At 42.8% G+C, this 17,949-nt stretch overlaps 1 protein-coding gene across 4 annotated transcripts in view; it reads left to right on the forward strand.

Annotated features, from left to right (window-relative positions):
* The window catches only part of LZTS2 (leucine zipper tumor suppressor 2), a 156,222-nt gene that overhangs the window by 50,387 nt on the left and 87,886 nt on the right, over positions 1-17,949 (forward strand). Inside the window, exons 2-3 of one of the 4 annotated variants that reach the window (XM_073555783.1) lie at positions 1,475-1,552; positions 9,326-9,487. The exons of 1 other annotated variant lie outside the window; for it this stretch is intronic. The gene's annotated coding sequence lies outside the window, so the exon portion shown is untranslated. The remainder of the gene's footprint in view (positions 1-1,474; positions 1,553-9,325; positions 9,488-17,949) is intronic. 2 more of the 4 variants (XM_073555782.1, XM_073555781.1) reach the window with 2 other exon arrangements.

Below are 17,949 nucleotides of genomic sequence, written 5' to 3' on the forward strand. Positions count from 1 at the left end.
TCGTTTAATGGCCTGAACTCAGCGCATGTAACCACAACGTAAATGTTTGCGCGATGGTGCTGTATGTGAGCATTTGGGGCCCCACTTTAACCTTTTGCCCAGGGCCCCACTTTATCTAACACTGGCTCTGGTTGGAATTAGACTGTGACATTCTGATAAATTCTTAATGATTTCTGCACCCGTCACCCGTGTACAGGCCAAAGCTTAGTAAGAGTTTGGCTGCACATTAGGCATTTTGATATGCCCATAGAAAGAGCGGAGATCCTTGCCAAGATTTTGCATAAATCCTGCAGATATTTGTAGGCAGAATGAACCCGGCGGTCAGTGAGTCACTTGGAGACAAGTCTGTAGAACGAAGCCGCCTATATAGTAAGAAGTTACATCTCCTATAGGGCTCCAGTCCAGAGCCTCAAGTTACCAAGCGCTGGCCTATGGGTTGGTTGTAACCTGATTCTTGCCTAGCAAAGTCTTAAGATATTTCCGCAAGGACTGCTATGAAAAATCCAAGATGGATCCTGAGGAAAAATCTGCACCAAACTTTGCTTCAGAAATACTTCTGTATTACAGCATTCACACTTGGTGATGCACAACGTTAGAGACTGACAACTGGTAAGATGTTTGGTGGGCAACTTTTTAATCTTTTGTGCAAACCATCATTTTACCCAACGGGTAATCAGCGACTTGTTTAGATAGCACGATTATGGTGACATAAGAAGAACGCTCGTTCACAATAACTGCGCAGTCTAAATGCACCGTTGTTACATGCTGTTGGGACTTGTACAGGTTTGCATACAATGGATAGGGGCGGTCACCTATGCCATATGGGTCTTAAAAAGTTATTCAGGATTCAGATATTTAGATGTTTTAGAATTTGTCCGTGGATGTTCATGGAATTCCTGGGTTCTTAGCATAGGTCTAAATTGGGACCCCCATGGGTGCCTGGATGCCACACCAACAACCTATTTGGTTCCCATAATTGTCTTGTGTGTACTCAGTGGGGGTGACAGAGGGAGCCTCTCCTTCCTCTACCCCCTTACATGCCCTTGTTGCTGGTCCAAGCATCCCTGGGATTAAACTGCTGCGTAATCAGAGCCAGTGCCAATTTCAGAAGTTGCTGTGTAAAATGGCCGTCCCACTCCGTACAAGTCCATACATTTATGGTGGATTTTGGTTGATTGGCAGGGTGCGGAGACTTTCACCTTTGGCTCCCCCAACTCGCAGACCCCATACCACCCCTCGGCCTGCCCCACTAGTGGCACATCACTACCAATAGTCCCATAGTGGCTATAAATTACTTATTGTCCCTAATAACTTACAGATTTGTGGCAGCTCCAATAACCTGACAGGCTTTAAGGTTTATGGTGGCTAAAATGGAAAATCATCACCTAAACACTAGAGTGGTTCCTCGTGTTAAATTCTACTTTTATATCCGATTCCGTTTTCACACTTATACATCGTCTCCCTTCTATTATAGGTCTGATTTGGTTCCAATGCATTGAAGGAGACACCGTTATCTGGAGTCGTCGCACTGCCAAAGAAATTGTCTGGATCTGTAAGTTAGTTTTTAACTCCTCTCTGTATTTTGTGCTAATTTGTGAGCTGATTGTTGCTATATAGAGCATATTTGAGGTTACAGGTATATATTGTCTAAAATGGCATAAAAAGTAAACAGGAGAGGAGCGGCAACTATGGTTCTCATTTCTTAAAACTGTGTAAAAGGAAACCCGTCAGAGGTCAGCTTTAATTTTTTATATTGCTCCAGTAGTCAGTCATATGTTATTAATTCCAAACACCATAATAATAATAATAATAATTTTATTTCTATAGCACCAACATATTCTGCAGCACTTTACATTATGTCTGCATAACTAAGTTTTTACATTTTTCCTTTAAAATAGTTGCCATCCACATATACACTTTAATCTTTTTTTTTTTTTTTTTTTTTTTTTATAATTTACTTTTGGGTCTGTAGTCACACCACCAGGTCATCGTGGCAGATCATCTGTAACCCCTTCCCGGATTAGGATGTGCATAAACGTCTTGGGCAGAGGTCCGCAAATGTGAGCTCAAGGGCTGATCTCCCTCTATACAAAGACACAGATGTCGACTATTTTACATAGCCGGCATCTGTGTCTTAACAGCTAAGCGTCGGTCGCAGCTGTCAACCATTTACATGATGCTGTTAATCTTTAAAATGGAGTGGTTGCCGGCGGGGTACACTCCGGCTCCCATCCAACCTCCCATGTTGCAATATTGGGGTACAGTGGCATTTCATGGTTCCCGGCTATTATTGCAAACTTTGTGTCTAACCTGACTAGTCTGTGACGGGTCCCTGGTCACTTGTCCCTGCCCCATTCCCTTTGACTGACAGGTCTTTCCCTCTGTATATGCAATACAGTCATGTACACACATAGTCAGGGACCTGCCTAGGACTAGTCAGACACGATATGTCAACTTTTCAAAGTGTGTTTACTCTGTAACACCACAGTGAAACATACCTCGCTGCAATCGTGAATTGGGCATCACATATGAATTGGGCATCACATATCTGATGATGGATTCCTATGTAAAAAAACCTGTTATTTCCCCCCAGAAGTATCAGCAATATCCTAGAGGAAACTCACACCCTCCAAGCTCCCATGGTCACATTGGCCACTTAAGGCTATTTTCACATTAGCGTTTTTTAGCGCTGCGTTTCGTGCGCAATAGAAACGCATGCAAAAAAGCGCATCATGCATTTTGCATGCGTTTGCGTTTTTTAGGCGCATGCATTTTAACCATTTTCTAGCCATGTTAACTCTTAAAACGCATGCGATTTTAAACACAGGCGTGCGCAATATCCATGCGCACACCTGCGTTCCCAGAGACTGTAATGTGTTATTTTGTCGCATTCCGTGCGCATGCGTTTTTTTTAACGCCGTTGGACGGATCCAAAAATACAACAGGTTGCGTCTGGCACGCCTAGGCGCACACAACAAAAAACGCATGCGCACAAAAACGCATACGAACGCGTGCAAACGCTAGACCATGCACCCGCCATGTTAAACATAGGGGCGCATGATGCGCTGCACTAAAAAACGCTAATGTGAAACCAGCCTTAGTTTAGTGTCTACAGGCCGAAGAGAGGAATGGAGTAATCTTGAGAGCCGTGGCTTTACTGATGGTGGGAACAAATCCAGGGGACTGGATGATCTTTTGGTAACCCCCCCTCACACCTTCCAATAAACCCAACATTTGAATTCTCTACCTAGTGTAATGCAGTACTTGTATAACTTCCCTTAAGCCTCGAAACATTAGTATCACAATGATAAACCTCATCTAAGGGCTCTGTTCTATGTAAATGCCATCATGTTAATGCGCAGCATCCTTTGGACTTGACAAAATCAGCGGGAATGGCTGTATTGTTAGCATAAATCTGTCTTGACCAGCAGCGCCCCAGGTTATGTTCTCAACAGATTTTTTTTCTCTCCTGCTTGCAACATAAACATTCGGCTCAGCGCTGAAAGCTCTTCCAGTCTTAACAGTGCTGGACATGGTTTTTTTTTTTTTTTTTTGTGAGTATAAAATTAGATCAAGTAACCCCTGTCAGCAAAACCATATCAGAACTCATAAATCACTTTATGCCCATATTGCCATGTGAGAAACAATAGTCCTTGCAGAACCGCAATGGGGTCACTTCTCGGCACTCGGAGAGTAGAGCCGCGTGCTATCCAGGCCAGCAGAACGATGCAGATGTCGCGAGGCTGAGAACGTCTCTAAAACTTCTATTAATAAATCCGTCGCTTGGAATCAATTCTTGTGCTCTGTCTACACGTCCTAATGAGCTGGATAGGCCCCACGTCTGGCGGTAAACTCTTTTACTACATGATAAATTTGGTTTTATTGTGGTTGGAACGTAACCAGCGGAGGAAGCAGGAGATGTTTTCATGAATAAATGATATTATTTCAGGTCATATCATTGCAACTTTCCACTTCATGCTCAGAAGTGATCTGGTTTGTTTTGATGGATCATTTGCAGAGGTAAAAAAAAACGATGTGTTTGGGAAATCAAATAGGCTTATGTTTTCTTACCAGTCCTCAACTACGGGCAGAGCATCAAAGATCTGATCTGTGACGTGCCGGCGTTTAGATGCTAGTTAGTGGTTTAAAACTGTAACGGAATTTGTCACCAGCATTTTTTCACCTAACTTGAGAGCAGCATGATGTAGAGACTGAGACCCTGATTCCAGCAATGTATCTTATTAGACTGTGTTCTGTAGTTTTGATAAAATTTCGGTTTTGTCAACAGGGGATTATCACTAGAGGACTGGTAAACCTGCTACCTCGTAGTCCTCCATATTCATGATCTCTGTATAACTCCATCCCTAACACTGATTGGCAGCTTTCTGCCTATGCACAGTGTACAAAGATTGCTGCCAATCAGTGCTGTGGGCGGGGTTATAGAGAGCTCAGCATTTAGAGAACTGGTAGATCTGCAGCCGAGAACACATCTCACAACTACATCACGCAGCCCAGTAAGTGATACATCGCTGGAATCTGGGTCTCTGCCCCCCTACATCTCTACCTCTCTCAGATGGGGTAGCAAAAAAATTGGTGACATATTCCCATTAAAGATGCCTTGAAGACGACCCGGAAAAAGACTGGTGTGGCCAATGAACTCAAAAATGAAGTCTGCCGGAGCGTGATCTATAGGATAAGTTCACACTTACTAGAATTAATGTTGCCCTGCTTTGTTAACAGAAAATCTTCAGTGGAATGAGATTTAAATGAAAGACATGTTCACACAGAAACTGACCTGTGATACGGATAGTAAAATCTGCAGTATGCCAGATTATTTTATAGATTAGTTGTGTGGAATGTAGTGGTAAAGTCAACCTCTTAGGCTGCTTTCACACATCCGGCTTTTTGAATCCGGATCCGGCATTGGATCCGGTTTTGGCACATAGAATTTAATGATCACCGCATCGTGTCGTAAGGACATGCAGCGCCTCCGTTTTAAGCCGGAAACGGCAAACCCACGCCGTCCAGCGTCAGCAAAAAAAGTTGCCTGCAACGTTTTTTTGCAGCGCCGGAACAACTTTTTCTACAGCGCATGCGCGGACACTGTGAGGTTTAACCAACAAGTGCCCGGCGCGCGCGCGCGTATCTCTCTCTCCCCCCCCCCCCCGCATACCGCCGCCTCTTTCGTCCCCGGTGTGGCTCCTTTAAATGCTTTCCAAGCCGGATCAGGCGCCGCATCTGCATCCGGTGTCACCGCTACAGGCCTGATCCGGCGGTCCGGCTTTCCACCGCACGCCGCCGGAACAAAACCACCGGATGTGTGAAAGAAGCCTAAGCCACACGCTACCTGCAGCTCTACAGCAAAATTCATAAGTCTGCATAAGTTAATGTAAAGTAAAAATAAAAAATAATGAAAGCTAGTGTGTGTTTGTGTGTGCCTGTTATATATACTCCCATATATGGCTATTACATCGAGCATGGTTTATGTGAAGAACTTTTGTTGGTGCCCTTGGTAGGACATGATCAAGAGTCTTCCGTGCTGTACTGTCTAGTAGAGTCAAGTAATTAGAGCTCACAAGTACTGGCCCTTCCTGTTACCGATTCCAGGTCAGTAAAGTGTGCAGATCGTCTATATTCAAGTTTTTCAGCACCTGTTTACACTGGCCGACAAGGAATCCTCGGGACAGAACGATCACTAGTATGATTGTACTGTCCCCATATACAGAATATATTCTCGGCAGCACATCACCTGTTTACATAGGGCGATATGCTGCCGGTGACAATAATTGTTACGGAAACAAATATTTTTATACAATGAGCACTGTGCTTATTCAGCGGGTGATTGCCGTTGTGTTTCCACGGGCCGATTTTAAATTGTGAGCTTCCGTTCCAACGATCACTTGTTTACCGATCATGGGTCTAACAGGGCCTTGACAATAAAAAAATCTTATTACAATAGCTGCAATTCTATACAAATACAGGCACTTGATTAGCATGGTAATTGGCCACATTACCATGATAATTAGTGATAATTTAGTAATCTCTCATTCTAATCACTTTAATTTTTCAATTGAAGAGTCCTATTGAGAAAGTCTCTTCATCCGCTCAAGCACTGGGCATTTCCTTCGCTTTGTGCTTTAAGTGTGTTGGGAAGAGAATTGGATATTGGCCGAGTGCATCTCGGTTGAGGGCTATATCTGAAAAGGAAGAGTGACGGAGGGGTCGTAGGGCCAGGCGTCCCATGTTGTAACATTATAGGGTGAATAGTGGGGACGGGGCACTGGGAGCCCCACTCTTGCTTACTTGACTTAACCTAACAAAGGACATGGTTCTGGGAGAAAGCTTTTCTGATCTGAGACTTTTGTGAACAGTGTTTCCTCTAAAAGAAAAAAAAAAGAAAGTTGATGTGTTGCCCCAGTGACTGTACGGAATCGGATGGACTTCACTAAATCTGAAGAACAATATGGACTTTCTGCCCAAAGTCAAGATCTATCTCTGCTTGTGTGCAGCTGCTTCCAAGGAACTGTCCGGCAGCGCCAGTAAATGTAGAATTATAAAATTATCCTAATAAAGACCTTTTTGCAGCTTTGGTAGTTTTTTGGGGGGATCTTACTTTGTAACTAAGGCCTTTGGAGACCTCGTCGGGCTTTTATTCATGGCACCGTCTGTGAGCGCCTTTTATTATTGTCCCTGGCAGCTTGCTGGTTTTCCACTGGCTCCTTTGCATTTGGACGGCTTTCCCTTGTTCGCTGTGTCTTCTTCTAAACACTACTCTTAAATCTAATGCTAATTGGAAGGCAGCCATGCAAGAAGAAAAAGCAAATACGGTTGACAGGTTTTCCATTAATAAACCCGCATTTACCTATCCCCTCCTGTTTCCTTTAACTTTGTACTCGGGGATTTATAGTCTTGACTTACCTCCAGTCTCGCCTTCCGCATGACCCGGCGAGCTCTATTTGATTTTCTTTTTTGTTTTATTTAAGAAAGGAGAAATCTAGTTCACATAGATTGTATTTCATTGCGGGGGCGAGGTTTGTTCTTTAAAAAAAAATAAAATCCCACACAAATCTTGATGCTCTACTTTTCGGCAATGTTCGTCCAGTGTGCGTCACATATTGCGACTTAGAATTATTACAATAACTAAGAAAAAAATCCACTGTTAGGAAAGTATCGTATGTGCAAAACCGCAGCATTTACAGCACTGCTGGGACTTGCTACTGCTAGGGGCAGAAAGAGCTGCTTCACACTGGACCCAAACACAGATCGGCCCGGTTGTACTTGGGGTTTGTGGTTTTCTATTCATTATTTCCATATTCAGTTTAAAGGGGCTACAAAAAACATGTCTGCCTTCTATAAAAAAATATTGTCACATCCTTTAATATACTGTGTGTAACATAGCAGCTCATCTCCAGGTCGGACCCTACTTTTTAACTCCTTAGATGTCGCCGTCAGTGGCATTTCAGTGGTTAAACAGAAGTATGGGGCTCTCTGTTAGCCCATCACCCTTCCCCTCCCCCTTGATCCAGTCAGGGTTGGCCGGAGCAGTTCTTGCTATGCATTGTCATGGCAGTGGAAGGCCTACCAATGGCAACCGTGGCTCAATACATTGCCTGTCAGTGTTGGGACTTGTTTAATTTGTATGTAATTTAGAACAGGTACCAAGCCAGCAAATGATAAGAAAAGCAAACAAACACAAAAAATCTAATACCTCATAACTCTCTTTGCCGGATGGTCGCCGTCTGGTCCTCTCCTTTCCGCTGTCGCATGCTGACTCTCCATCCTCTTCACTATAGTCCTGGACTTCTAGCCTGGTCCAAGCTTTGGTGGTCGCATCGTAAGGTCGCGGCGTTTGTCTTGACGTCACTCACGACGTCATAATCTTAGGCCAGGATGTGGATGAAAGTCCTGGTCTATAGTGACGAGGCAGGAGACATGGCCCACAGCCGTGGAAATAGGAGGGTGAGAAGTGGGGTGGTTAGGGAGGTGTTAGTGGTTTTTTTTTTTTTATTTTTTTTTTTACATCTTATGTTCATAACTACGATTCGTACATGAATTGGATGTTCATAACTCAAGTTCTGTCGGAATATAGATGTGTAATTGCCATAATCGTACTGATCTATAGAAGACAATGGACGTCTCTCTTACAGGTGAGCACTGTACAAAACACACAAACCCCAAATTGCTGAATAGCAAATGGATGGCAAAATAGCAGCTTTTTATGGGGTCAATATATATCTTGGTATAATAATAAATGTACAGTATATATGTGTGTGTGTTTATATATTCTACTCCTTTATGTGTGTGTGTGTGTGTGTATATATATATTTTTTACTCTTTTATATAGCGCCATTGATTCCACAGCGCTTTACCGACATTACCGATGGGGCTCAAAATCTGAATTCCCTATCAGTATGTCTTTAGAATGTGGGAGGAAACCCACGAAAAACACCAGGAGAATATACAAACTCCTTGCAGATGTTGTCCTTGGTGGGATTTGAACCCAGGACCCCAGTGCTGCACAGCCACAGTGCTAACCACTGAGCCACCTTGCCACCCATATACAGTGTATATGTGGGCGTGTGTATGTATATATACCGTATATAATATGTGTATGTGTGAGAAGATATATGTAATATATAGCGCATTAATTTTAAAGGATCCCTGCAGATTTTGACTTCTATAGGAGCTAGACCTGCTGACTGCCATTGTACAATGGTGCGGTGTTCTTTATCAGAGCTGCAAACAGCTGATTGGTGATGGTCCGACAACCAGCACTCTAGCCAGTCGGATATTAATCACCTATCTAAGAATGGATCAATGGATTTCAATATCTAAGTAGTGGAAAACCCTTTTTAATATCTGGGGGAGGTTGTGACAATTTTAGCAGTGGGAATTAGAGGAAAAATGATGTAGTGTGTGCTGTCCTCGAAGGATGAAGTAAATGTTTTTGGTTTTTTTTCGGAAGGTCATACTAATAAAGCTCTTCTTTTATTCATTGGTCAAGAATGATATATAAACCCAGCAAACTGGTTTCAGTCCCGGTCTGGATCCTTCGTCAGGCAGTATTTCAACTTTAATTGTACAACCTTCTGAAGAAATCATATATTTCCTCTGTAATTCACCCCACAACTTCTGAGAAGTGACCTTTTTAGGAGGCGCAGCAGTAGTCGCCACAAAGGGTTATTCTCATCTTGATAGATGGATTTTGTATGATAGTGCTTGTAAAAACGAGCACTTTTTCCATTTGCTTCTTTAAAATTTGCAGCCTTTCTTCCTTTCTTGAAATATCAAAGTGCCACTTTAGCGTTTTTTTTTTTTGTTTCAGCTCTGGAGTGGGGTTACGAATCTAAGTTCCCCGAACCTAGTATTATACTCACCAGTTGCCATCTTCAGCTATTCCCGGCAGCGTTCCGGTCCTGCACCGCCATCTTTTGACTGCAACTTCTGGCTGACCAGAAGTCAGAGGTAACGGTCACAAGCTCTCAGTGTAAGTCTGAGACCCCCTTCTGGCCTTGTTCTTGCTCTCATAGACTTGCACTGAGTTGTGGCTTCGGGCTCAGCCAGCAAACTCTGGAGCAGTGATTGTCTATCTCTGAGACAACAAGCTATTAACAAAAAGAAAAGTGTTAATATCTCCAGAACGGATTAAAATTGTATTAATGAGTAAATTGCAACATTGATTGTATTTATAGCCACTATCTGGCAAAACCCATTTATGAATATGGGAATAACCACAATGGAGCGCCTATCATTTTTCACTACCACCATTATCTCTCAATTTCTCAATTCAATCCGATCACTGAAAGAGTTTTTTTTTTTTTTTTGCTTCAATGCAAATAATGTTAATTGTGTAACATAATAAATTTGATGCACCTTGCTAGAAATTTTAGACAATTTTCTTTACTCCAATGTCATCGCATCACATTAAAAATTGCTGCCATGTACATTTTTTTTTGTCATGTCCGATGTTAACACCACAAAAAAGGGCAACCATAGCTACCTGCCCAAGTCACAGAACTGATGCACTATCAGGGTGCAGCAAAACACCTTAAAGAATTCCCATCAAAGTTTTTATTCTCTTAATATATTGTAGCCATCATATTACCGTATATAGCACTGTGAACTTACCATTGCTCATTTTTTACTTTCTACCCAGTTAGTTCTTCTCCTTTCTTTGCTCCATGTAGAAACAGGAAGTCTCTTGTCCATGCATTTATCATTCCCCTCTTCATCTCCTGACCCAGCTGCTCTTCCTCCCCCTGCCAGGCATGCACTTTTGCAGAGACTTATGACTAATGCAGGAAAAACGGACCTTCTGTTTCTACATAGAACTTAGAAGGATTCAGCTAGTCTGTTTTCAATCATGTGTTGTCATAGATCTAATGTAAAAGAGAAGAATTAGCTGGGTAAAAAGGAAAAATGAGCTATTGTAAGCACAGTGCTACATAATATGATGATTGCAATATATTAAGAAGATAAAAATGTTGATGGGAGGAGGAGTGCTTCATTGGTCGATATTTTGGCCAAAATATGCAAGCTCGCAATCCACATCAAGAGCCCTTTTACTTCCGAGTCCCTAAATTTAAAATTAAAAACAAAGCCACAGTAAGAGGAATTAAAATTCCCCCCAAAAAATTTAATTTGTCCAATACAAGCCTTTTTGTGTGCAATTTTAATATTAAAGGGAATCTGTCACCCCATTTTTGGCCTATAAGATGCAGCCACCGCCATCAGGGGCTTATCTACAGCATTCTGTAATGCTGTAGATAAGCCCCCGATGTAACCTGAAAGATAAGAAAATCGAGTTAGATTACACTCACCCAGGGGCGGTCCCGGGCCCAGGGCGGTCCCGGGTCCAGTCCGGTCCGATGGGTGTCGCTGTCCGGTCCGGCGCCTCCCATCTTCTAGAGATGATGTCCTCTTCTCTGGCGCAGGCGCACTGCTCTGCCCTGTTGAGGGCAGAGCAGAGTACTGCAGTGTTCAGGCGCCGGACCTCTCTGACCTTTCCCGGCGCCTGTGCTCTGCAGTACTTTACTCTGCCCTCAGCAGGGCAGAAAAAGTACACCTGCACAGGACCCGCAGCAGAAGTAAGAAGGAGGACGTCATCTCTACACCTTACCTGAGTACGTTCGCTCATCACTAATGAATACCCTTTTTAATACAATGTGAATACATATATTATATCTAAAATGTTAGATAAGCCTATGAAGTTCCCTCCAGAATTTCTTTTACTTGTGGGCTACCATCTGTCTGCCACGTTACAGTATCTGTCAGCATTTCATATAGTCACATCAGTGTTTTCAGAAGCCGTCTCCTTCGCCCCATAAATCCCTATCCCCCTGGTTAAGATATTATCGATAAGTGTTCTGCTGCTTTGAATGCTCATTTCATGCACTTGTAAAATAAAAGACTCAGATCAATATATGTCATTTTCGAGGCTGCACAGACATGATGGGCTGATTTGTTAAAAGCAGTGATTACCATAAGCCCATAATGGGGTCTGCACGCTCATTTCTGCTGATACACAGTTTATGCGCGATTATACCTTGGCACATATGGAATACGAGGGTGATATTACCATATCGTCGTGCCGGGTGCTGGTAAGTGACAGCAGGGATTATCTGGTGATGTCTCTATTTTAGAGGCAAAAAAAGAAGGTGCACGTTAATGGATACACATAAGCGACTTCTTTTTATCTTGCTCCATTTAATCACTTTTATTAGCATCAAACATCAATCGTGACGGCCTTTTATGTCTGCTAGCCGGCAGAGTGGGCTGAATAGTGCTCGGTAATGAGCCTGCTCTGCGCTCGTATGCCTTGTAATCCACAGAAAGACATCCTCAGACACACTTTCTCCTATGAAAAAGGAAAATACCACATGCAAGCATAAGGGAAAGTTTCTTCTACGCCAGCTGTGTCTACTACGGAAAGTTCTGCAACTTTTCCTACATTTGTCTAAAACATTAATTAAAATCGTCTTCATATAATACAGCTACTGAGTGGTAACAAAGTAAAAAATTTTCTTCCGTGATTGAAATATAATATACCCATTTGTAAAATGACATGATTATGGGGCAAAATAAAAAAAAAAAAAAAAAGATTCATGCAAAGGGGTTTTTCCATTTTCAAAATTTTTTTTTTTTGCCCCTAGGCTTAAAATGAAATTGACTAAAAAATAGTAAAATCATCTTTAGGCCGGGATCACACTACCGCACGAGTCTCTCGCATCAACACCTGGCACTGCCGCCAGCACTCAGGACCGGAGCTGCAGCTACCTGTATTTCTATGCAGCCACAGCTCCTGAGTGCCAAGTTTCTTGCATCACACACGGTAGTGTGATCCCAGCCTTACTCACACTCTCAGATCCTGTTCTGCCTCTCTGGCACTGCTCTGGGCTTTGTTGTTTGATTGGCTGCCGTGCTTATGACAACTGCAGCCATTCAGTGGCTCATGCCGTCTACATTGCCATCACCTCCAAGCTGTGGATCACTGCAGCTTTGTCTTTAGAGACGACCAACGGCGGTGGCACAGCATCAATGGACCCGAGCGATGCCGATTTCATTACTTTTAGTTAGAACAAGCCTTCGGACAGAACAAAGCTGAAAGCAGAAAACCATCGAGCATTATAGTTTTTTAAGAACCAATAAAGGTTGAACTTGGTGGACATGTTCCCTTTTTTTTACTTTAGTAGTAACTAAAAGTGGATGAACATATTGGTCTAAAGTTTAGCAAAATGTTTGTTCTCTGGATGAAATTGAACAATGATTGTTTAGCTGACTGATGAGTGATCTTCATAGTCTGGAAAGAGATCGGCTTTGTTTAAAATTTTCATCTAATACTCACTAGTCCATGAAAGATTTTTTTCGGCAAGGAACATTCCCAAAATACTGCAAGAACATTTCCAGAAAGATCTTTCCTCCTTTGTTTGGTGTCATTGAACATGTATAGTCACTCTTTTTTTTTTTTTTTTTTTCCCCTTATTCACATCACATGTTTGTGACTCCTCTGAAGGTTCGGACTGATGTTTTGGAAAACGAGATTTGGCCCTTGACTGTACAAGTACAAGTTGGCTCCTTCTGGCCTTTGTTCCGGTGGAGTCCATCTTTGTAATCTACCGTGTCTAAAAAAAAAAAAGGACACTGGCAGAACAAGGACGGAAAGCAAAGTGACTTCTTGTCTCATTATGCTGAAGAGCTATATTGAAGATGCTTCCGATTCTTTTTTTGGATGGGGAGGTTCAGAGGGAATACCTGATGGAGTCATGAACATGGCCCGAAAATGATAAGAACAGGCCTTTAATGGTCTGTAACGGCCAATACGGATTAAAATGTGTATGGCTGTGTTGATGTAGCAAACCTTCATGAGTTACTGATTGTTTTAATCATCTATCAACTTCTGGTCACTTGCACCTTCATCAGTGACCATTTTGTCCGTGAAGAATCCTGTACTAACAAGCAGGAGGCTCCTCACAGAGGAGATCTGTGCCGGAAACGATGACCACCTCAGTTCGTACATGCGTCATGGAACATATGGAAACATTGGTGTTTTGATCTTGCGATATCTGTTTCATTGATGGTGAAAGGGGCTTAAATCCATTTATCATCTTCTAAACCTTCTTATTACATGTTGACTTTGAGAACCTGAGTTGACCTTATGAGGCATAATACCCGTAATTCCCAAAATGAAGCTCCTTCTACCGTAATCTGAGACATTCCCCGACTTCTGGGCTTGATGTCAATTTATGGTCTGTTGATTTAAGCCTCATTGAAGCTATTTCTGTATACCATATAGTATATACCTAGTATGTAGGGCAGGTATTTGTCAGCAAACTTACACATTGCTTACTTTGTTCTAACAGACAAAGCCTGGGTTGTTGTTGTTTGCTGCGGTCAATGTGGGAACATCTGTGTCTAACCATATTACACCATGTATACCACCCCGTAATACACAAGATGCTATTTACCTTTTCATTGTTGCTTTGTTTCTTGGCGGTGTTGAAACATTTATTTGGGAGCAGTTCCTGGCCTCTCGTGATTTTATTGGGCACTTACACGGTAGTACATGGCTATGTTCACAAAAATTAAATTTTTCTGTTGATGCCGGAGATGGATCCATCAAACGACACACACAAACTGCACCTGATGGACCCCATTGTCTGGAGTTCATGAACTATAAGTAATAACATTCTGTACATTTGTCCCCTGACCACTGCAGCCATTCATTGGCCCCAGCAGTCACATGCTTCACATGCAACATCACCACCGAGGCTCCATACCTGCTAACTGTGCCAAATTTGCCAGGACTGTCCTGATTTCTAAGATGTCATTCCACCAAATTTGGGATATCTCATTCCAAAAGGTTGGGTATGTGTTAACCCTTCCCCAAAGTTGGTGGTCCAGGTTGGCGTAGGGAAGCGTAGGGTTTATTCTCAGATGGGGTTGGGACTTAAACGTCCCTATTCCACTCCCAACAGAAATCTTGGGAAGGGGTAGTATGGAGGCTCCATGCCCTTTAACACTGGGCGATGATTGAATAGTGTTACGAGGGATTAAACTGCAGATGGCTGTGAAAGTGAGGGAGACGCAAACAATCAAATGAACCCCCCCCCCCTGTCAATTTTATTTTAATTGCTAAGATCCAACTGATTTGCTGTGGTATTGCTTACCATTTTTGGTGGGCAATTTGGAGGCCAATGTAAAACAGCTATACTTTTCTCTCCCTAGCTAGAACACCCTAACTGTGCTGGAGGAATACCTGCTTGCTATCTAAATGGAATGGCTCCCCCTTTTTCTATTAACTACTTGAGTTGTCTCTATGTACACCCTTATATTCAGACATGCAGTGAATTGACCCCAGTAATTCCAGCGCTATGCCCCCCCATATGGACCCAGCTATACACATCTGTTGATAGTGATGTTTGCATCCCATTCATAAGCCGTACCCTATGGCAGTGCACAGGTAGGCAAGCACAGACACAAATCTATATGACAGAATTCTTAATGTTTTGACTGATAATAAAATAAACCTGTAATATCAAAACCTATCACATAAATTTATATTTCCAATGACTTTTAGCTTGGAAAATAATTATCTTCAGTATTAGCCCCTTTATACGCAGATGGCAAGAAAATGGCAGAAAGCTGATTGAATCTGGGACAGATCTCCCCGGTATAAGATGTTATGAAATATAATCCTCTGTGATATAAAGAACGCTGGTTACTCGGTCTCCTTATCAATCCGTTGCTATATTCTGGTTCCCGTAAAATCTGATGTCTTTTTTTTTATTTTTTGTTGGATGTTTTGTTTTTTTACCCTGTAGATTTTTGATAACTTCTTGATATGTACAGAGTAAAGACCGCCACTAGAGCGTGCAGAACGATCAGAGGAGATCCCAATATTCTGTGTTCCCTTACCTAATAACTGAGGCCTATCAGGTATAGCAAATTAGTGTCTGGATGATGGTGACATGTTCATCTGTGTAGGGTCGTATTCAGACGACCATTGTAATTTTCGGGCCGCACGGAAGAGAGGAAAATCGCTTCTGTGCACATGGACAGTGCAGCGCTAAAGTAGGGAACGTTTTGACGTATAAGAGTCATTGATCTGAAAGCCACAGGATTACACATAAAGACAGTGTATAGATTTATTTTCTCTTTTCTCGCTCTTTTTTTTTTTTTTTTTTAATGGCCTTTCGATCGATCTCGAGCCATGACGACTTGATGGATGTACAGAGAATTATTTTATTAAATGATCATCCTTGGTTTTGTCATTCAGCGCACACTTTGGCTAATAATAATAAAGTAGTTTGCAAATTTTATGTGCAAAAAAAGGACAGAAACTAAATATATATGGGTGTCACATAAGCTTTGGATAAATACAAAAGTTTATATCCAGTGTTTAGACATGGGCCCCGATGCAAAGCCTATAACAGGGCCCCAACCCTACATAGTGCTTTATGATGCACTATCCTCTTATGTGACTGAGGAACATTCCCCATTTAGCACTGCAGAATCTGCACCTAAAATGTAGATGTCTTTGAAAATGCACAAAGTGACAGCACAGCACGGGAATAATGCTTACCATTAGGCAATATGATGGATGTAAGTAATGTACGGAGCTCCATACACTGATAATGGCCGCTGCCGGGTACTTCAGATCGGCAGATTGGCTCCCGGATTAGGCCTGTTTCACACTTCCGTTTTTTCAAATCCGTCAAAATCCGTTGTTTTCCGTAAAAAAACGGATCCGCCATTTTTTGCAGGATCCGTTTTTTTGTCCTATAGACTTCCATTACGGTTACCGCGGATCCGTCAAAAAAACGGATCCGTTTTAAAAAAACGGATCCGTTTGCATCAGTTTCCGTCAAAAAAACGGAAACGGATCTGTTTGGCGGACACAAAAACGGAAGTGTGAAACAGGCCTTAATTATAGGTTTATGATAGCGTATTGGTTACTAACCTCCAAATATATTCACCTCTGTTTTCTTTGTACCCATCAGGTCTAATTTGGTTCTTTTGTTGGATGACTCTTTTTTTTTTTTACCTTTTGAATATTTGATACCGTATATTCTTTTCTTCGCCTTGTGGATATTTGATCAGTGGGAGTGCCTGGTGTTGCACCCCCACCAGTCTTCTATTGATGACCTATCTTAAGCTGGCTATACACATTAGATGGCTGTTGGCTGAAAGATAGTTTGGCCAACAGCCATCTCAGCCGACTCCCCCGAACACTGGAGCACTCATTCGGCCGACAGCCACCTCAGCCGACTCCCGCGAACACAGGAGCACTCATTCGGCCGACAGCCACCGCAGCCGACTCCCCCGAATACAGGAGCACTCATTCGGCCGACAGCCACCGCAGCCGACTCCCCCGAACACAGGAGCACTCATTCGGCCGACAGCCACCGCAGCCGACTCCCCCGAACACAGGAGCTCTCGTTTGTCCGACAGCCATCTCAGCCGATTCCCCCCGAACACAGGAACACTCGTTCAGCCGACAGCCATCTCCGCCATTGCTCCCATACAGACAAGCGCTCATTTGATTGAGTGCTCCTGCATTCTCTGTGAGAAAGTTGAGTGACGTATCAGCCGGCGGCTCATCTTGTGGAGAACAATGCGTTCAGCAGTCGGAATCGAACATGCCCAATCAGTCAGGGCTGTGGAGTCGGAGTCGGTATAAAATGGACCGACTCTGACTCCTAAAATATATAATAAATTGGGTACAGTAGTTCAATGCAGAATGTGCAGAATATTTTTTCATAGGAATTTGGGAAAGTTATGAAATGTCCTATAAATGGCTGTTCTATTCCTGATCTAAGGCTATAGTCACACAAGAACAGGTTCTTGCTATTGTAACGGACAATGCTTCTAACATGATAAGTACAATTAAACTGATGAATGAGAGTATTGAACAACAGCTAGAAGAAAATTTAGGATTCAGTATGTTTGAGATGGAGGGCCACAGTGCTGTTCATGTAACCTGAGGAACAAACAGACATTACTACAGAAGAACAGCAAAATTATACTGTAGAAATAGATGATCTTGTTGAAGCTGCTTCAAAACACTTTCCTATTCATCACATGCGCTGTGTTGTGCACACGCTGCAGCTGGCAATAAGAGATAATGCCCCTTTACACGTATCAATGTCCCAGCGATCCCACCAACGATCCAATGTGGATGGGATTGCTGAGACATCGTTAGCTGATCGCTAGTGAGCTGTCGAGTAAGCTGGTTTCCAATGTAAACATCGGATATCTAAGAGCCGAGCGGCTCTTAGTTACCCGCTGTTTAACTTGGAAACCAGCGTCGCTGGTCTCTCGCTGCCATACGCAGCGATGCGCGCTGGCCAGCGGAAGACCAATTATCAAAAAATGGCCCAGGATGATGGAGCGCGATCAGTGATACCTGGCAGGGGGGCCGGTCGCTGATCCATGTCACACACAGCGATT

This window comes from Dendrobates tinctorius, unplaced genomic scaffold, assembly GCF_039654945.1.
Source record: "Dendrobates tinctorius isolate UK_male_01 unplaced genomic scaffold, ASM3965494v1 ptg000230l, whole genome shotgun sequence".
Lineage (NCBI taxonomy): Eukaryota > Metazoa > Chordata > Amphibia > Anura > Dendrobatidae > Dendrobates > Dendrobates tinctorius.